This window comes from Ostrinia nubilalis, chromosome 5 (genome assembly GCF_963855985.1).
Source record: "Ostrinia nubilalis chromosome 5, ilOstNubi1.1, whole genome shotgun sequence".
Lineage (NCBI taxonomy): Eukaryota > Metazoa > Arthropoda > Insecta > Lepidoptera > Crambidae > Ostrinia > Ostrinia nubilalis.
The window spans coordinates 17,733,857-17,751,693 of record NC_087092.1 but is presented as its reverse complement, the minus strand read 5'-3'; the positions used below and the strand labels follow the sequence as shown (position 1 = coordinate 17,751,693).

Sequence of the window (17,837 nt, the reverse complement as noted above, 5' to 3'; positions counted from 1 at the left end):
ACCTGATAAAGGTAGCCGCTACCAACCGTGCGATGTAGAAGTCATTAGGGGAGGCCTATGTTCAGCAGTGGACGTCCTATGGCTGAAATGATGATGATGATGATGATGATGATTGGGCGTGTGGACAGACGACTCCAAAAAGGTTGGATTAAGGCGCTAGATGCAGGTCGCTACCAACCAGGCGATGTGGAAATCATTGGGGGAGGCCTATGTTCAGCAGTGTACGTCCTGTGGCTGAAACGACGATGATTGGGCGTTCTAAAGCGATTGTAACTAAGTAGTACGAGTTTCAATACACTTCACATGCTCCTAAAAACAGAAAAATGGTTATTTTTCTTTCTATATTCATCAAACATTCCCACTTCATCGTACCTGAGCGGAACGCGATATTGTATCGGGCCGCTCCCGAATATTGTAATGAAATGGTTATCGAAAAACTATAGAGACCTCTCAACTGTATTGACGAATACATTCCTCCTCCAATAAGCAGGAGATGTATGGGATAAGCTATTTATGTATTTTGTGTTATCGTTCCGGCAACGGCTTATGTGGAATACGTTGTGATAATGCTAAAGGATGTGTTGATATAGAAACGGTTACGATTAGATGGTACAGTAAGGTTTTCGATCGAATCTCATTTTTCACTATTTATTTTTGTAAAAGACTTAATGCCTTGTTGTTAAATAAGATTTTAAACTTTCGCGTTCCATTTTAACTAAAATAGTAAAGCCTTGTTGTTATTTTGGCAATACGATGTAATAGATTTTTAGACTACCCTCGATTCGTAAAACTATTCGTGCATTACAAAATTTTCATTTGGCCTTCAAATGTCAAGTCAGTGTCTTGGGTGTGTTGATTTATTTCATTTTGTTTTTCTTTTACAAAACGTTTTACTTTGACTATAATTTAAAGTAAATACTTACTAATATGAATATTTTGTGTTGTTAAAGTGTCAACAAAATGGAGTGGCTGATATTGGAGTAAGCAAGCAGCTGTTCTTCACCTAGTTGTAAGTACCTTCTTTTTATTATTTTGTCTTGAATTCATTGTTTTAGGTGCTTTCACTTGACATTAAACGTCTCAAATCCACAAGCATACATTCACTGCATTACAGGCCAAATAAATGCTAAATCAATCTGTATACCCATACCTTAACATCCAGAGTTACGATTCTAACCCCGCCACGCAATCACAAATCGAAAACCGTTCAAATATGAAGTCGGTTAACTGTGTGAGTTACAGCGTTCCGTGCTGCCAAAAGTGTGATCTGCATACCGTTGTAAAGTGTAAGACAAATTTTGAGTAGTGCTGTATAGTAAATTCTGGTGGATAGGATGCAAACCGATAAATATATCGGTCGGCCCGCCAGTGAATAAACATGAACCGGTGCGCGCCGGGACAAGGAAAGTGGTGCGGTACGGTGTTTGGATCGCGTTTTGACAATCGATTGTGAGTGAGTTGGAAAAGTGACTTAAAAACTGTTTATTTGTAGCAATTCATCATTAACGTGTGTATTTATAATTGAAAATGCATTGTATCTGCGATTTGTGAAAATTCATTGCACCATTTTGGCTTTGACAACATGTTATTCACTTTCAATTCAAAATAATAGGCTATGGAGCCTAACAGTGTATCGAGGAGAAGGTAGGTGCAGGTAAACGAGCTTTGCTATCAAATCAATATTACATCACTAAACCAACAATTATAACAAAACCAACTTTTTATAGGAATGTGAATTGATTCAATTTGGTGCGGCATAATAATAAAAAATCTTGAGTAAGAGTCTTGAGGAGTTTTGGAGTTGAATTTGATTTATCTATCACCAGCGCTTCTCTCGGCCGGCAGTGTAACGCCGCGTTCGCAAGACAGGCCTCACTCAATATCGGATATTGTTCTCGCAAATGAGTATTTATGTCATCGTTCGCGTAAAATGTGCGCGATGCGGCGCAGCGTTTTTCCGCGCGAACTGTACTTCGTGCAGGGCTGCGAGTGACCGGATCGATCTGGTTACGAACCGGATTTGTCCGGTTTGATTTAGTTACTTATCCCAGTTCGACGGGGTTTAAACTGACTGAGCCAAGCTGGCATTGTTTTTGCGTTTCTTTTGCATTTGTTTCGATTTGAAACGTTTTTGCTGCGCTCGGCGTCAATACTATTGAGTTTGGATCTGTCTAACAAAAGTCTGTTTTGTCTATCTCACAGTATTTTTGGTTCCCAGCACACATTTTCGTTTCAATTGTTTTCGATTTAGGTTTGACAGAATTAATTTGAAAACGAAGAATATCTCACTTATTTGGAGACTTTTTTATACAGAGAGATGTAAAGACAAATCAAAAGGATGTTTGTGTGTATTAGAAAAAGAGTTGTTAGCTAAAATTAAAAATAAAATTCATTTATTTTTGCAAATAGGCTTTTAGAAAGAACTTTTACACGTCCCAATATTAACCCTACCACTGCTTCGGGACAATAAATGGGCCAGTGCTGAGAAGAAGCAGCGCAAGAAACTCAGTCACTATTGTCAGCCTCCTTTTCAAGGGTTTACAGTCTTTAAAATATACAAAATATTATAGTCATAAGCATTGATGCGAGCTTCCTTTATAATTTTAAATTGTTAACTTCATTTGTGTACTGCTTTAGGTAGGTACATCATAATTTACGTCGTCAGTGAGGTGACAGCCCTACGGACGCTGCTCGCTTGTTTATTGCGAGAACTTTCAGGATATTTCTTCTACGGAGAAATTTGGCTGCGATGTTGCCTTGTTCTGGGGAGATTACTTCTTTTACTTATTGCTCTTTATTAGTCATAGAAATTTAATTTTGAGCAATTGGAGCTCGGGGGTACGAGTTTTTTCGGGGCCCAGAAGTAAGGTACCCTAATTTTGAGTTGCAATTTGAGAATGAAGTACTGACTTGGATTTTGTTCTTTCTTCTCTAATTTCAGCAAAGCACAAGATTTGTTATTGTCTTTTACCTATAAGATGTTAAATAAAAGTGCTACAGAACTTGCGAATGGGTAAGCGACAGCAGAAAACTTTTAATTAAGTGAAAATCAAGACTAGAAAGTTATTGTCAATCTGATTCTTTTAAACCTATACTAATCTATACTAATATTATAAATGCGAAAGTAACTCTGTCTGTCTGTCACGCTTTCACGCCTAAACCAATAAAGCGATTTTGATGAAATTTGGCATAGAGATAGTTTGAGTCCCGGGAAAGGACATAGGATAGTTTTTAAACCGGTTTTTGAAACAGGGACGCGCGCGATAAGGTTTTTCTGTGACAGACAAAATTCCACGCGGGCGAAGCCGCGGGCGGAAAGCTAGTAGTATCTTATATACCTAGTTCTATTCTTCTTTGTCTATAGTCAGATTCAGAGATATCAGTAATTTTGCGAAATCAGCGTTACAACTTAGTGATGTTGTGTGTTTTTGGCACGATCTAGAATAAGAATAAGAATAAGAATAAGAAATTTATTCATAATGTTCATTACATGTCAAATTTTCAATATATTTTCTTATTAATAATAAACAATTGCAGTATTAATAAGAAAGAAATACACATCATGTCCAAATAAATTAATAATACAAATAGAATTAATGTCAATTAAATGTCAAAATAAATAGTGGGTAACAGTGTCAATAATAATTAAATTCCAAACAGTTCGTCAATTTTATAGAACGCCTGCTCGATCAACCACTTTTTTAGTTGAAATTTGAAAGAATGGAGTGATACCGCTTCTTTCACTATTTTAGGCAGTCGGTTGTATACTTTAGGCCCCAATACGTGCGTCAAAGAGTCAGACTTTCGTAGTCTACCTGCAGTCGATACTAGTGCTTCGGCGAAGCGAGTATTATAGTTGTGACGATCCCTATGTCTCACAAATGAGTCCAGGTTCTCGCGCGTGTATATAGCTACCTGGTAAATTACTATGGACGGCAGGGTGAGTATACCTAGGTTTCTGAAGTGAGGCCTAACAGTTGTTCGCTGCGATACCCGTACAATGGCCCTCACAGCGCGTTTCTGCATCCTAAATACCCGCTCTCGGTCGGCACCGAGACCCCAGAGCTCAGCACCATACTGCAGCAGCGAGTGCACGGTTGCGAAGTAGCATGTTCGCATCGTATCTTCTGCTACTACCCGAGATAGACTAGCATTTAGATTTTTTTTTTTGCCAAATGAATTATACGATTGCTTCAACAATATCTCGGGGTAGATTAGATGTATTAGAATCACAAGCGTGAATCTGTACCTAAATGCGAATAGAGTTTTAGTGACATTTCAAAAAGGGCTCAATTTACAAAGTCAAAGTCAAAGTCAAAAATTCTTTATTTGTTTAGACTAATAAATAGTTCTTACAAATCGTCATTTTGCTCTTAAAACTGCAGTACACGCGCCCCTTTTTTTACACGAATACACGCGCGGCCTACTCTGGTAAGCCAATTTAAAATCACTGTAAATCAGTTTATAAGCAATTTATGAATAGAATTACTACGTAAATGATAAAAGTGTTTATTATAGTTATTTTATAATCAAAGTTTTTTTATATAACTATTTGGGATCAAACATTATAAACAGATTTAAAAGTTGTAAATTTTTTGGACCAAAATTGCACTTTGAGACCAATGTTAACAAAAAAAAATTAACTGAATGAATATGATTAGTTTTTTATCTGTCATAGTATTCATAACTTTCTACTGCCTGGTACACGGTGTAAATTCATTTGTTACAAGTCTTTCATAATTTTTTTGTCGAGTGATTTCGGGCTTTTGACTAGACCCGCAGTTTTGACCGCCAATTTTAGAAAAGTGCGCAGACTCTAGCGACCCAAGCTTTATAACTGGCTTACTGACAAATTTAGTAAACGAGGCTTTCCTGGAATGCCAGTTCTCTGGCGCAAGTTTTCAAAAAGTTATAGCGTAAAATGTTACCCTGGTCTACTATAGTAGTCCGCGCGTGTACTCTAGTGTTAAGGAGCCTCTACATGTCTCATAATCTTTTTACCCTACCAGCGCTTCGAGACCAACATTTGGCAAGTGCTGAGAAGAAGCGCCGCAACAAACTCAGTCACCACTGTCTGCAAAACAAAAGGGCAAAATACCGAGATATTTTGCTAAATATCCCAAACAGTGCTGCTTTTGAAGATTGATAGCAAATGTTTATTATTAATTAAAATATTTAAGTCCTTTTTTCAGAGACCAGTAACAATAATGACCACTAAAGGAAGTTAACATAACTCGAGTCCAAAAGATAAATTCCTTCCTAAAATTGGAAATATACATATTGCTCCATAATGTAGGTCATTACATTAACACTCCCAATTAAAGGTGTAGTTACCTAATTAAGGACGGCAAATATATTAGCCTGATAAAGCTATGTGCTTGTGCATTTCTTTAAGTGGTCAATAATGGGAACTTTATGATACGTCAAAAGCTCAAAATATTCGGGAGACCGTTCCAAACAGGTTGGGGATATATAAATTAGTTTTAGTACTTAAAGATAAGGTTTGCTAAATTGTAACAGTCGTGAGGTTTCAATTTTAGTCTCGTGAACGCCATGAAGATAACTTACTCAACATATTAAAACCATAAAAATACATTAATACAAACAGCTGCCCCCCGTGGCACTTACGAGTAATACAACTTGCATATTTTTCGGCCATTAAGAATCTATCGTTTATAAGAGCCATTTGTGGTTTTTTTTTCACCAGTTAAATATTTTTTCCAATAAAATCAACATCAGGTACGTAATCCCACCGTTGAAACTAAGCATCTCCCAATGGACCTATCTTCAGTAATTCTCTACAGCATATTTCATGCTCATTCCAAACACCTCGAGCGCTCCCAACCCTGGCCTTATTAAGCTGCCTCCTCCCAAGAAATTGACCCATCAGCCAACGGCTCATCTACTTTTTTACGGCCTTTCCATGGGTTTAACTTCATCATCATCATCATCATTTCAGCCATAGGACGTCCACTGCTAAACATAGGCCTCCCCCAATGATTTCCACAATAGCCGGTTGGTGGCGGCCTGCATCCAGTGCCTTCCCGCTACCTTTATGAGGTCGTCGGTCCACCTTGGGTTTAACTTACTCCTATAATAACCATACTAGTTATAGACAGGTGTACTTACTCGTATATTGCCTTAAAAGATCTTATCATACGTGCCTGCAAACTTTTGGCCTGAAGTCGATAAAAATGTCGCTCCATAACTTCCCTTCAAAGGATTCGCACGAAACATTCGAAACTCTTCAATGGCGGTTGATAATTATTTGTCGCAAATCACGGGCTAATTCTTTCGAGTCGACTTTTAGGCGTGTTAGGGCCTGAGTACACTTGAGACATTTTCCGATGATTGAGGATTTATTCAATTCTTCAAACAATTTGAGCGACTTGATGATTGGTCGACATAATATTCGAGTAGGTAACATTTGAGTATTTTGGAATAGTGCATTCGACAATTTGGAAGTTTCAATAAATCTTCTGCTCTTCTTCACTGCTGCTTTAATTAATGCCCGTTTTCACCATCAATCTCTAACTTTTAAGTAACCCCTTTGAAAACAAAATTCCTGTTAAGTGTTACCATAGTGGTCACTTAAAAATTAGGGATTGATGGTGAAAACGGTCATAGGACTTATAAATAAGTTTTTTGATTTGATTATAGGTATCGAAGTTCAGAGAGAGCGCGGATTGATAGCTAGTGGGTTAGCTTTAACAGCAAAGACTGTTGTAAATACTTTTGCGTTTTGGTTGCTTTTTGGCTATTCTGTACATACATACTAAGGTATGGGTAGTCTCCAAAACAAGCTTCATCTCTTTTGCCAATTTCCCAGAGAAACTAACTAAAGAGATGCATAGAAACGAATACAGAACCGAAATTATGTCGTCACTTTTGGGGTGTAGGTAGATCATCGATGCTGTAGTATTAAAACCCCTTTAAAAGTCTGAAGTGTGCTCCGTCTGATTAGGTTCGCGTTTCGGCCGGCGCTGAGCGACTAGAGACGACGCATCACATTATGCAGGCACGCAGCCTGTCATAAAATCTGAAATGCCATGCTGTATGATTATAACACGCACGCGCTGCAAGGGCATGAGAGGAGCGGGATCGGGGTTGACGAAAATATTCCGATAGCATCAAGAATGATTTGAGATTTCTCCGGGACTTCTTCAAGAGACAAGAGTTTTTAAGTAGTATAAGGGAAGGTATTTGTTGTTGGAGAACTCAATAAGACAGAAGTGCCATTTCTTAGGGTAAAGGATGTAACTCAAGACACGTGTTTTTTGGAAGTAACATAAAATTAAGATTACACTGGGAGTATAGTATACAGGACTATTCCCACCTCTCGTTCCCACCGCTGCAACTCCTGTGTAGCCAGGATCTACAGCTTGACCGCCAATAAAAACCCAACCAGTGAAGGTCAAGTTTGTCCCGGGGGAAAGTTAAACTGTCATTGGACTCGCAACGACAGACTGCATCTCACTTAAATTAATCGGAAGAACATCAATAGGATGTAAGTCTTGCCTGTTCAATAAATGGGAGAAGAAAGACGAAGAAGTTAATGAATGTTGATTTTTTAGAAATTTTCATTCTTGTGCTCACTGAAGATTCAATATGTTTAGATGATGACGCCAAGACTCTTATTGAATTACTTTGCTACTACAACAGCTTATGGCAACTCATAAAGTTTGCCACTAGATTGGGTTGTTACTTGTTACAGCCCACTCGAATATTGGTCATAGGCTATCTAAGTTGCTTTTCCTTTCTTGCTAGACTTGTAGTTCTTACTGACACTTTTGGCTATTCACGTGACATTACTTAGAGAGTCAGTTTGGAAAGAAATACTATAAAATACTTGGAGATCCTAATATAACTAATTTATCAGCTGAAACTGGAACGTGTGGTAAGCAAAAGCAACAACAGCAATTTGTGCGACTGCTATGAATGCAGACCCCATGGATGGTTAACCAATGCTGTGATCGTTGTTTCAGCAGTGGTCGCTGTTACCAGAGTTACTGTATGGCTAAAAGAAAATGTATTTTTATGAGATCGCACTTCCAATATCTTCGTGCATGCGTCATGTCTTATCACTTATCCCCCACCCAGCCGATACCAACTGCTGCGAACAAAGATGGCGGATTTACATAAAAACTGTTTAATCGTAACTCCGGCCGGCTATCGCGATCCGAACATATTACCATAAATTAATCCAATAAGGGATTGAGGCGATCAATTTATCTACATTACTGCGCGCGCGCGGATAAACCGCGATATAAAATTGGAGTAGGGGCCGCGGCCGCAACTTACGCCAACTTATGGCCGCCATTAGAAGCCGGTGTCCGGGCTGTCCGAGTGCTGTCCGTGATCTGTGACGTCACTCGTGGACTTTTGATCCGCCGTATTTATGACAATTGTTTTGGGATGTCTTATCGGGGAATATATTGCGGTATTAACAGATACTGTTGAATAAGACGTTAACGACAATATTTGAGGGATACAGGGATATTGAAACCTCTTGTTCCCACCACTGCAACTCCTGTGTAGCCAGGAGTTCTCCTACATATGGGATGGGGATACTTAGAGGCTGCTAACGTCCCCCTAAATAAAATACCGTAGATAATAGTCTACTTCTTGCAATTTGATTATCAGCTTTATTTTTTTTCATACAATCTTAAACAGGTATTTCAACGTGTACACGCAGTCTGGGGTGGTACTTATAACTGAGGGAGAAAAAAAGAAACCGACATAAGTATCATTATTGGTCAGACATGACTTCGTTTTATTCTATTACTTGTATATTTGATACTTAACATGCAGTAACTATTTATTTTCACTAATAAGAACCATAATATTCAAAACAGTACAGTAAAACGTAATAATTTTGTTCTTACACTAGTACACTCATTCCTTGAATGCAAAGCATGGAATGATGAATAAATATTGTGCATAACAACTAGCGTGGGATGTTAAAAAGCAATTAAAACGTGTAATTAGTAATTACATATTAATAATAAGAGCGATAACTCTTGCTGGGGCTTCGGAACGACAAAGAGGTATGGGAAGGAAATTATTGCGTAATTATTAGAATAGCGGAAGGCTTGATTTTCTATGAATAATCTGGAATTTTGATTTTTATTAATTGCTAATTTTCTATTAATGATACATAATTTACAGAGAACTGGCAGCAGCGCTCTCTGGAAAACATCAATCTTTTAAACTGCGACCTCCAACCCGCCTGCCAAGCGTGGGGATTATGGCAAAACCCTCCACTATAGTGGAGGAGGCTCATAGTCCAGCAGTGGACTGTAAACAGCTGTTGATGATGATGATGAATTTACATGTACTTATCTAGGTATTTAAATCAGGCTGGTTAGTGAAAGCCAAACGAAAAGGGATCTTTCTATTTGAATTTGAAGATCTTATAGAAATATAAACGCAAATTTTCAGCAAAAATAGTGGTGCCTTTAAAGTATTTAATGAAGTAGCTACAAATGAAATAAAATCGGGAGGTGCATGATATCTACTTATAAAAATAATTAATTTAATATGAATTTAATTCGCTATTGTCTTAGCCGCGAATGCGTCACCTTGACATTTGCAGGAGTGAATGAACCGCGTTACTCACTCATTCATAGTCTTTACACCGCACGCGCAGGGTTGCCACACGTCGCTCCATCATTATGAAGTAAAGTAGATCCTTGTGCAGTTGTGTTACAAGAAGATGTCCGTGGAAATGGCGTCTTCCACCCAAGGGCTGTACATAAATTCAGTCCAGAAACTGAAAAAACGCAGTATTGCTCATTCATTGCTCCTAGTTTTTTTAGGTACAAAAAAACTATGGCAGTTAATTTTAAAAAAATATTGGCACATACCGGTTTGAATTAATTAGCTTTATAACAACTACTGAAAAGTTCTTGTGAAAGTCTCTACAGAAGTTAGTATTATTATTTCGCTGTTTGATTACCAAGTTTTGGCACTAATATCATCGCTTACAATAATATATTAACACTTTGAGTTACCTTAGCCACTGATTTAATTTTCTTTCTATTAAATAAAATCATTTGCTTCAATGCAAGCGCAACTCGCGTACAGTTTTATGGAGCGCATAATGCGCGCGACCACTTACTTCCTTACAGCGTGTTTGTTGGCCATTTTATTGCCAGCTCTAGTTTTGGGACATGGTGATTTTTTTAGAGTAATTACTGCTGTAATTAGTTGTTGAATTAATTGGTCTTATTCAAATCAGGATTATGTGAACTTGTGGACAAATATGATTGCTTTGAGTTTAGTAAAAACCCGTTACGTTTAACCTAACGAACATAGCCTTCTTTCTTCCTGAGAAAAACTGTAATGAAATTACGAAAGCAGGAGGATATCATCGAGAAGGCTGCCATCAACCTCCTCTATTATTTTCCTTAAATTCCTGCATCTGTCAGTGTCAGGACCTTCTGGACAACTAATATTATGACTCCCCAAGTAATATTTTTCCACAACCACTGGTTCTGGGTTGCCCGCATCCAGGTGCTTCCCGTAACCTTGTCAGATCGTCGGTCCACCGAATGAGATTAATGTAATCTTAGTTGTTACCACCCAAATGTAAGAAGAATATTGCTGAATTAACTTATACTAATGGACCTAATTCTCCAATAGGTAATTTATTCTACGAATATAAACTACTCAACTCACACAATAACATAGGTCGTGGTTCAATTTTGTTTCCCGGATACGACTATTTACCAAAGTATTCTTATCAATTAGTCAATTCTATCTAAGGGCATTTCATCATGATTAATGTTTCAGAAAAGTTAGCCATTTGCATTTGACGTATAATTCATTCGCAAGTGCACAACTTCAAAACCTAATTTATGTGTTCAGTTGTAAGTACTCATTATAGGATATTGTAATTATCTAGCGTTGCTGACTGGCCGTATAACGAACGAATCGTCTATCATTGTGCATTCAATGACGTTGCATTATTTCGGCATTGGTTCTCAAACTTGTAGTTGACTCTATATTGAAAAATCTCATGTATTTTTGCAAGTAGGCTTTTAAAAAGTGCTTTTAGTACGTCTCATTCATTTCTATTTTGTGTCCCAGTAGGTATTATTGTAACCCTACCACTGCAAATGGGCCACTGCTGAGAAGAAGCAGTGTAAGAAACTCAGTCACCATTAAACCTCTCTGTCATTAGGTCTCTAATGTAAATATCCCTCAGTATTACACTCGTACTATCGATGCTCATGCTGGTTTAACTCAGAGGTTCTAGGTTCGATAGCAAGATGTTCATTTTAAATTATCCTCTGGGGGTTATTCCTACTTTTATTCAGACGTTGTTGTTGTTGGCTTTAATCAACGTAAATTAAGTCTGATACGAGGATTGTGATCTTCTCTGCTAAAATCCTCTCGATTGAGAAATAATAGAGTAAGGTTTGTTAGGGTCCTAACGAACATTAGTAAAATAAATGAAATAGCGGACTGTATAAAATAGGTGCTGTAATTCTCGCCAGCCTAATTACAGGAAATTATCTAAGATACGCGGTAGTCGTGCGTCGAACGTGGTGTCCAAAGGCGAGTGTGTGAGCCGAGCGCAGCCGATGATGACGCTGTCGGCCCGAGGCACAGTATGTTATGAGACTGTATAATCGGACATTCTCATTTATTTGATGAACCGTATAGAGCTCAGTTATACAAACATGATAGTAAAACTCCCGTTTAAAAATTCCAAGTAGTTTTCGCGGTATAGAAATTCAAAGTTACCTATTTTTTTACTTCTAAATTATGCAAAAATATTCTCACTCGTTAACTAATAACATTTAATTCAGAATTGTTATAATACTTCATAGAGCTCTTAAAACTACACGTAATAAGCGTATTAAGTGCTTCGTAAACGCATTCAGTTAATTGGGAAAAATGGTTTTAGTGATTTTTGTTTTTATTTTTTTTCTCAATTATACCTTAATATATGCAAACATTTTTAATTGCAAGATATAGTCTGATATTTAATCTACTTGTATAAAAAAAATCAGCTTTAAATTCCGTGATATATTTGAGGAAAATCAAATTGAAAATATGCGCCATATAGAATTGTAAATTTCCCATCACTTTTTAATAGCAATATTTCTTTTGGATGTTTAAATATCATCAGCTCGATTGTACCAAATTATTGTATTGACATTCGATTTACATAGGTTTCAAATCGATGAGAAAATTATTAAAGGTAGGATAAATTCGACTTCCTAGCTTTGTTTACATACTTTTTTAGTTAGTTACTTACATACAACTTAAGTTAATATAAGAGTGTTAAAAAAGAAAAAAGACTCGACTTGAGAACCTCCTCCTTTTTTTGAAGTCGGTTAAAAACAATGTAAATGTGACTTTTTAGAACCTTCAACACTATGCACATAACAGGCGGGATTTAAAACTTTTTAGACATGAATTATTCCTTCCAAAATTGTCGACCCTAGACTCGTAAAAATTGTATTAAGACGTTTTATGTTTTTTCTCAAATATATCACGGAGTTTAAAGCTGATTTTATTAATACAATTAGATTAAATATCAGACTATATCTTGCAATTAAAAATGTTTGCATATATTAAGGTATAATTGAGAAAAAAAATAAAAACAAAAATGACTAAAATCATTTTTTCTAATTAACTGAATGCGTTTACGAAGCACTTAATACGCTTATTACGTGTAGTTTTAAGAGCTCTATGAAGTATTATAATAATTCTGAATTAAATGTTATTAGTTAACGAGTGAGAATATTTTTGCATAATTTTGAAGTAAAAAAATAGGTAACTTTAAATTTTTATACCGCGAAAACTACGTGGAATTTTCAAACGGGAGTTTTACTATCATGTTTGTATAACTGAGCTCTATACGTTTCATCAAATCAATGAGAATGTCCGTTTATACAGTCCCATAACACACTGTGCGAGGTGACGTTAGTCATCGTACGCCGCCCGCACGTCTCCTCCCGCGCGTTGTTGGCTTCCCAACAGGTCGGTATATGAAACGAACAAACTTTGAGCACCATCGCTTCAAAACAGTCAATTACAACTCTGTATGAGTGCGTGCGAAGAGCGTATTTATTATCTGTGCGAGGGCTAAGCAGGGTAATTAAAAGCAGGTCGCATACTTCGCCTTCCGATCGCGTTTCCGACCTATTGCAGTTGGATGCTTTATCGGCCGGCGTTGGAAGTTGGTGCTAACATGCTGTGACAAGTGGAGGTTATGGTTCTGTCTAACTTTCTATAAACGTAAGCAGTGTTTTTTGAAGTAAAGGAACATTTACAAACTAGTATCTTTGTTTAGCAAGGAACTACATAGCTGGTCTTGGCACTGATGATGAACAACAAAATTATTAGGTACTTTCAAGAGGACATATTGTCATATCTCTCGATCACATGGAAGGGATGGGTAGGGCCTGAAAAACCTGAAACATTTTGCAGATTGGAGACACAGGTGTAATAGATAGAGCTTCCTTTTGCCAGAGGATCGCTCACTTGGGTAGATTTGAAGTTAATATCTTTACAGAACTTTACAACCTATGCGTTTACTGTTTAGACATGCTGATTTCGATCGATCAATCATTGGAAATTTGCTTAGAAATAAAAAATATCGGATTGGACTGCGCGTGCGCACCGGGCGCATTGCGAGAAACGCTGCGTGTATAATTTGCGGCCATAAACCAGCGCTGATGACAGATCCATCAGTCTGCGTGAAGATTGCCAATTTTACGACGCCAAATTACACGTGGCATGCCAAAAAATTGACATGTATCCCATTAAAAAATGCGCTGATTTGAACTCTAATATTATCCAAATAAGGGAATGCAAAGTTTTGGGATGCGAATGAAGAAGATGCGCAGGAGTCACGTCCTGGCAGACAGCTGAGTGATTGCTGACGGGTACTTAACCCCTTTTTGTTTGTTTGCTCCAAACGACAGCGGCGCAGGAAATATGGCGGTTTAATGATTGATTTTTTATTCCGGACGCCTCACTTATGGATAATAAAAGACGGATTCGCGTGATTTCGACGTAAGCGATTTGCAATTTGTGTGCTCGTGTTATTTTCGGAATCGTTTCGGGGAGGTCAAGTTTCAAATTACGTTGGTACTTACTCCATTCAAGTTAATTCTCAATTTTCAGAGTAATTAGGTAGGCTATGGGAAAGACGTTTTGGCAAACGTAGGACACCTTCCTGGTCTATGGACCGATGATCTTAAAGAAGATGTCTAGCTCAAGTCGATGTACTTATTAAAAGCGCACTAATTAAATTACTTAGGTACTCTCTTTTATATTGTTAAGTGCTTAAACTGGTATCAAATATGTACATATTTTAATTAATAGATGGGTAAGTACTTACGAACAATGCTACCAACTACATATCTACCTATGTAAATTCTTACCTAAAAATATTTTTCATTCATGCTAAAAAAATGCTATTTAAAAAAATGATACTCCTATCAGCCTACAATAACATGCGTCATTATGTCGCTCACAATTCATAACAGTTAGTTACTATTCAAATTCCAAAATACTTTGAATAAAAATAATGTGATACATTGCTCAGTAAATAACAAAGATAATGCAATATGCATATTCATTAAACCCATTCTCACCCTATCCGAATGCAGCCGAGTCGTTGACCCGCCAACGTGTTAACCCTAAACAGCTATTACCGCGATCATCGGGCCCGTACCACCGACCGCTTACTCGAGTATCGATTCTGAAATAGACTATCGATTTAAAGAATCGAACAGATTTCTGGTTTACGACTGAACTGTACTTGTAATGTTGTGAGATCAACTGTGAAGTATAGAAACAGAACGATGCTTGAAACTTGATTTTGTAAAAATTGATTTTAGATCGTTACTAGAAATTGCCTTTAGTGTACTAGACTGAAGAATAAGACAAAAGCCTAAGTTGACTTGTTTACTCTTGGTAAGATCTAATCAATACGGACAATCCTTACAAAAATACGGGGTTCTGACGTTGGATGCTTGATAAAGCCTCGTAGATAAGTAGTAGTTAAATAGACATTAGTCAGGACAAGCCTCCCATCTCAATGATTCTGCATCCTATGAGTAAACAAAAACCTTTGCAAAAATTCTAAGGAGAGAACTCATTAATTTCTATTTATTTAATTATTGTCTATTTAAAAAATAACTAACTGATGAATGTCACTTGTTCTTACATTTCACATAAAATTGATTTATGAATCTAAGAACAAGTTATACGTCGTCCGAAGTAACAATTATGAAAGGGAATGTAATAAAAATAAAAGTGAACCACTGAAGAAGGTCACTTTGGATCTGCATTTGCCCGATTTTTATTTCTCTGATTCGATATAAAAGGCGGCACCATTCTTATTTATGGCGGTCGATCTCCGCTGGCCTACGCGGTGCTCCACCGCGGCACCGGTTTGGCTTGCGGGTCTACCCTGGAAGATTGTTACGATATCGCCTTTTTCTGTCCCTGTCATTCATGCCATTATGGCCAGGTATGTGAGTGAAATAGATAGATCTGATGCATTGAATTTGCATGGTCGAGTAGACCCTCGCCTGGTGAATGATGGCATATTAGTAAGTCCGTTTTACACATGGCAATGTTTGAGGGTTAACGTAATATTAACAATTTGAGTTAAAGTTATAGGCGAGTATTGCAATTTAAACTATTTTTTAAAACCTAAATTGCAATTTAGTGCAGCTTCAGTGGCATTCTTGGATATTGTAATCTATAGAAAAATACCGTTTAATCTAATGAATGACTTTTATAAACTATGCTTAGTTTTATATGTCCGGTGTCTTATTAACTAAGATAATCTAAGGCCGGATGAATATAGAGTTCGTAACTAACTAGTTCGCAGCAAACCGTAATGGTAATATTGCAGTTCATTGAATATTAATCTTGAGTTATAATCACATGATTTCGTTCGTTCGTTCGTTTCAGCCAAATGACGTCCACTGCTGGACAAAGGCCTCCCCCAAGGTTTTCCACAATGAACGGTCCTGCGCTGCCCGCATCCAGGCTCTTCCCGCGACCCTTACCAGATCGTCGGTCCACCTAGTAGGAGGCCTGCCCACGCTACGTTTTCCAGCCCGTGGTCGCCACTCGAGAACTTTCCTGCCCCAACGGCCATCGTCTCTACGAGCTATGTGCCCCGCCCACTGCCACTTGATTTTAGCAATTCTGCGAGCTATGTCGGTTACTTTGGTTCTCCTACGGATCTCCTCATTTCTGATTCGATCACGCAGGGAAACTCCGAGCATAGCCCGCTCCATCGCGCATTAAGTAAATCACATGATTTACTTAATGACAACTCATGTGGGACGGTTTTGCACGGAGTTGAAATAGTCATAAAAAATATTAATTACAATTGCACAGCAATCATATCTTCTATTAATAGCAAAATTAATTATTTTGTACGATTTCAAATGCAACATGAAAATGAATTATTGTAAGCAATAACAGACTCTTCTTCACCCATTTGAGTACAATACAAAAAATATTCAATGGTTACTGAACCAGTCGCCACCAATTGTAGTTGTCGTTTTTTACCCACATCGAGAAAGGAATTCATATGACCACAATCTTAATTATACTTTCATACCGGAATTGAGGTATGTAATTAAGAAATTGTAACTATGTCGCGTTTACTGCTCAATTTGAGTAGCGGCGACTCAATAACTTACGATAAAAAATGAGTTTTCAAACGTCCCCGAGTTTTAAGTCCAGTTTATCAGTTGTAAAACTTGATTGCTTGCTACCCGCATGCCGCTTTTAATTTTGCCGGTTCTCAGTCAACAATTACCTGTTCACTTATGAGGTTCTTATAAAAATAATGTCCCCTGATTTACGGGCCTCGTCTCGGCAGAATCGCATTTACAGTCAGAGAACTAACATAAAGCGAGCGATCTCCTTACATCACATTACAGGGGACATAAAACCGATGCCCACATTCTTGCTTAATAAGCAAACTTAAATGCGTATAAAATTATATTGGGAAAAAATCGCGTTTTACGAGTCCGATCGTAAAAAACCGCTGCCTTGTTAAGTATGAGGTAGCCAGCGCAAGTGGCCAGCACTTAATTTGAGGTGACGCGACCATTTTAGGGTTATATCTGCCGAAGGTGATGTAATTTATATTTCCTATAGCCCTAATGAGTTATGTTAAATTAATAATTTAACCCTTATTTGCTTTTATTAGACTATGGAATACGATAGTGACAGTAAAAACAAAAGGTTAGTGGGTAAATTTATTTTACGATCGAGTGTTACTGAGGCAAGTCGTTCGGTTCAGGGCCGGGTGGGACAAAAAACAATACCGGTGTTGCAAGGCAAATAAATTAATCGGTTTGGTTTTACTCTACATTTATGAATATTGTTGTCATGCCATTTTATTGGCATGTTCACTTTTGGTATTACTGTAATAAAAATGTACTCTGGAAAATCCAAAAAGTACCTACCTACTCATTTATTTATACCCTTGAATGTATAAATGTATTTTCATATTATAAATACAGGGTGTTAGGTAAATGGGTATATGAGCCGACACTAGCCCATGTTAACATGGGCATATAAATGGTATGGTGAAGTCAGAAAATTGATATCTCCATTTTAATTATTTTAATTTTCATACAAGTCAGATTTTATTAAATTTATTTTGTATGAGAATTTAAAAAAATAAAATGATGATATCAAATTTCTGACTTCACAATACCATTTATATGCCCATGTTAACATGGGCTAGTGTCGGCTCATATACCCATTTACCTAACACCCTGTATAATGCAAAAAATTCTTACAAACTATTGTACGAGTAGATAACATAAATTAAC

The 17,837-nt window shown here is 37.3% G+C and overlaps 1 protein-coding gene across 1 annotated transcript in view; it reads left to right on the top strand.

Moving 5' to 3' along the window:
- The first annotated feature begins 985 nt into the window (after positions 1-985).
- LOC135072072 (protein tiptop-like) overlaps positions 986-17,837 on the top strand; it is a 334,243-nt gene continuing 317,391 nt past the window's right edge. The window contains exon 1 of the mRNA XM_063966016.1: positions 986-1,009. The gene's annotated coding sequence lies outside the window, so the exon portion shown is untranslated. The remainder of the gene's footprint in view (positions 1,010-17,837) is intronic.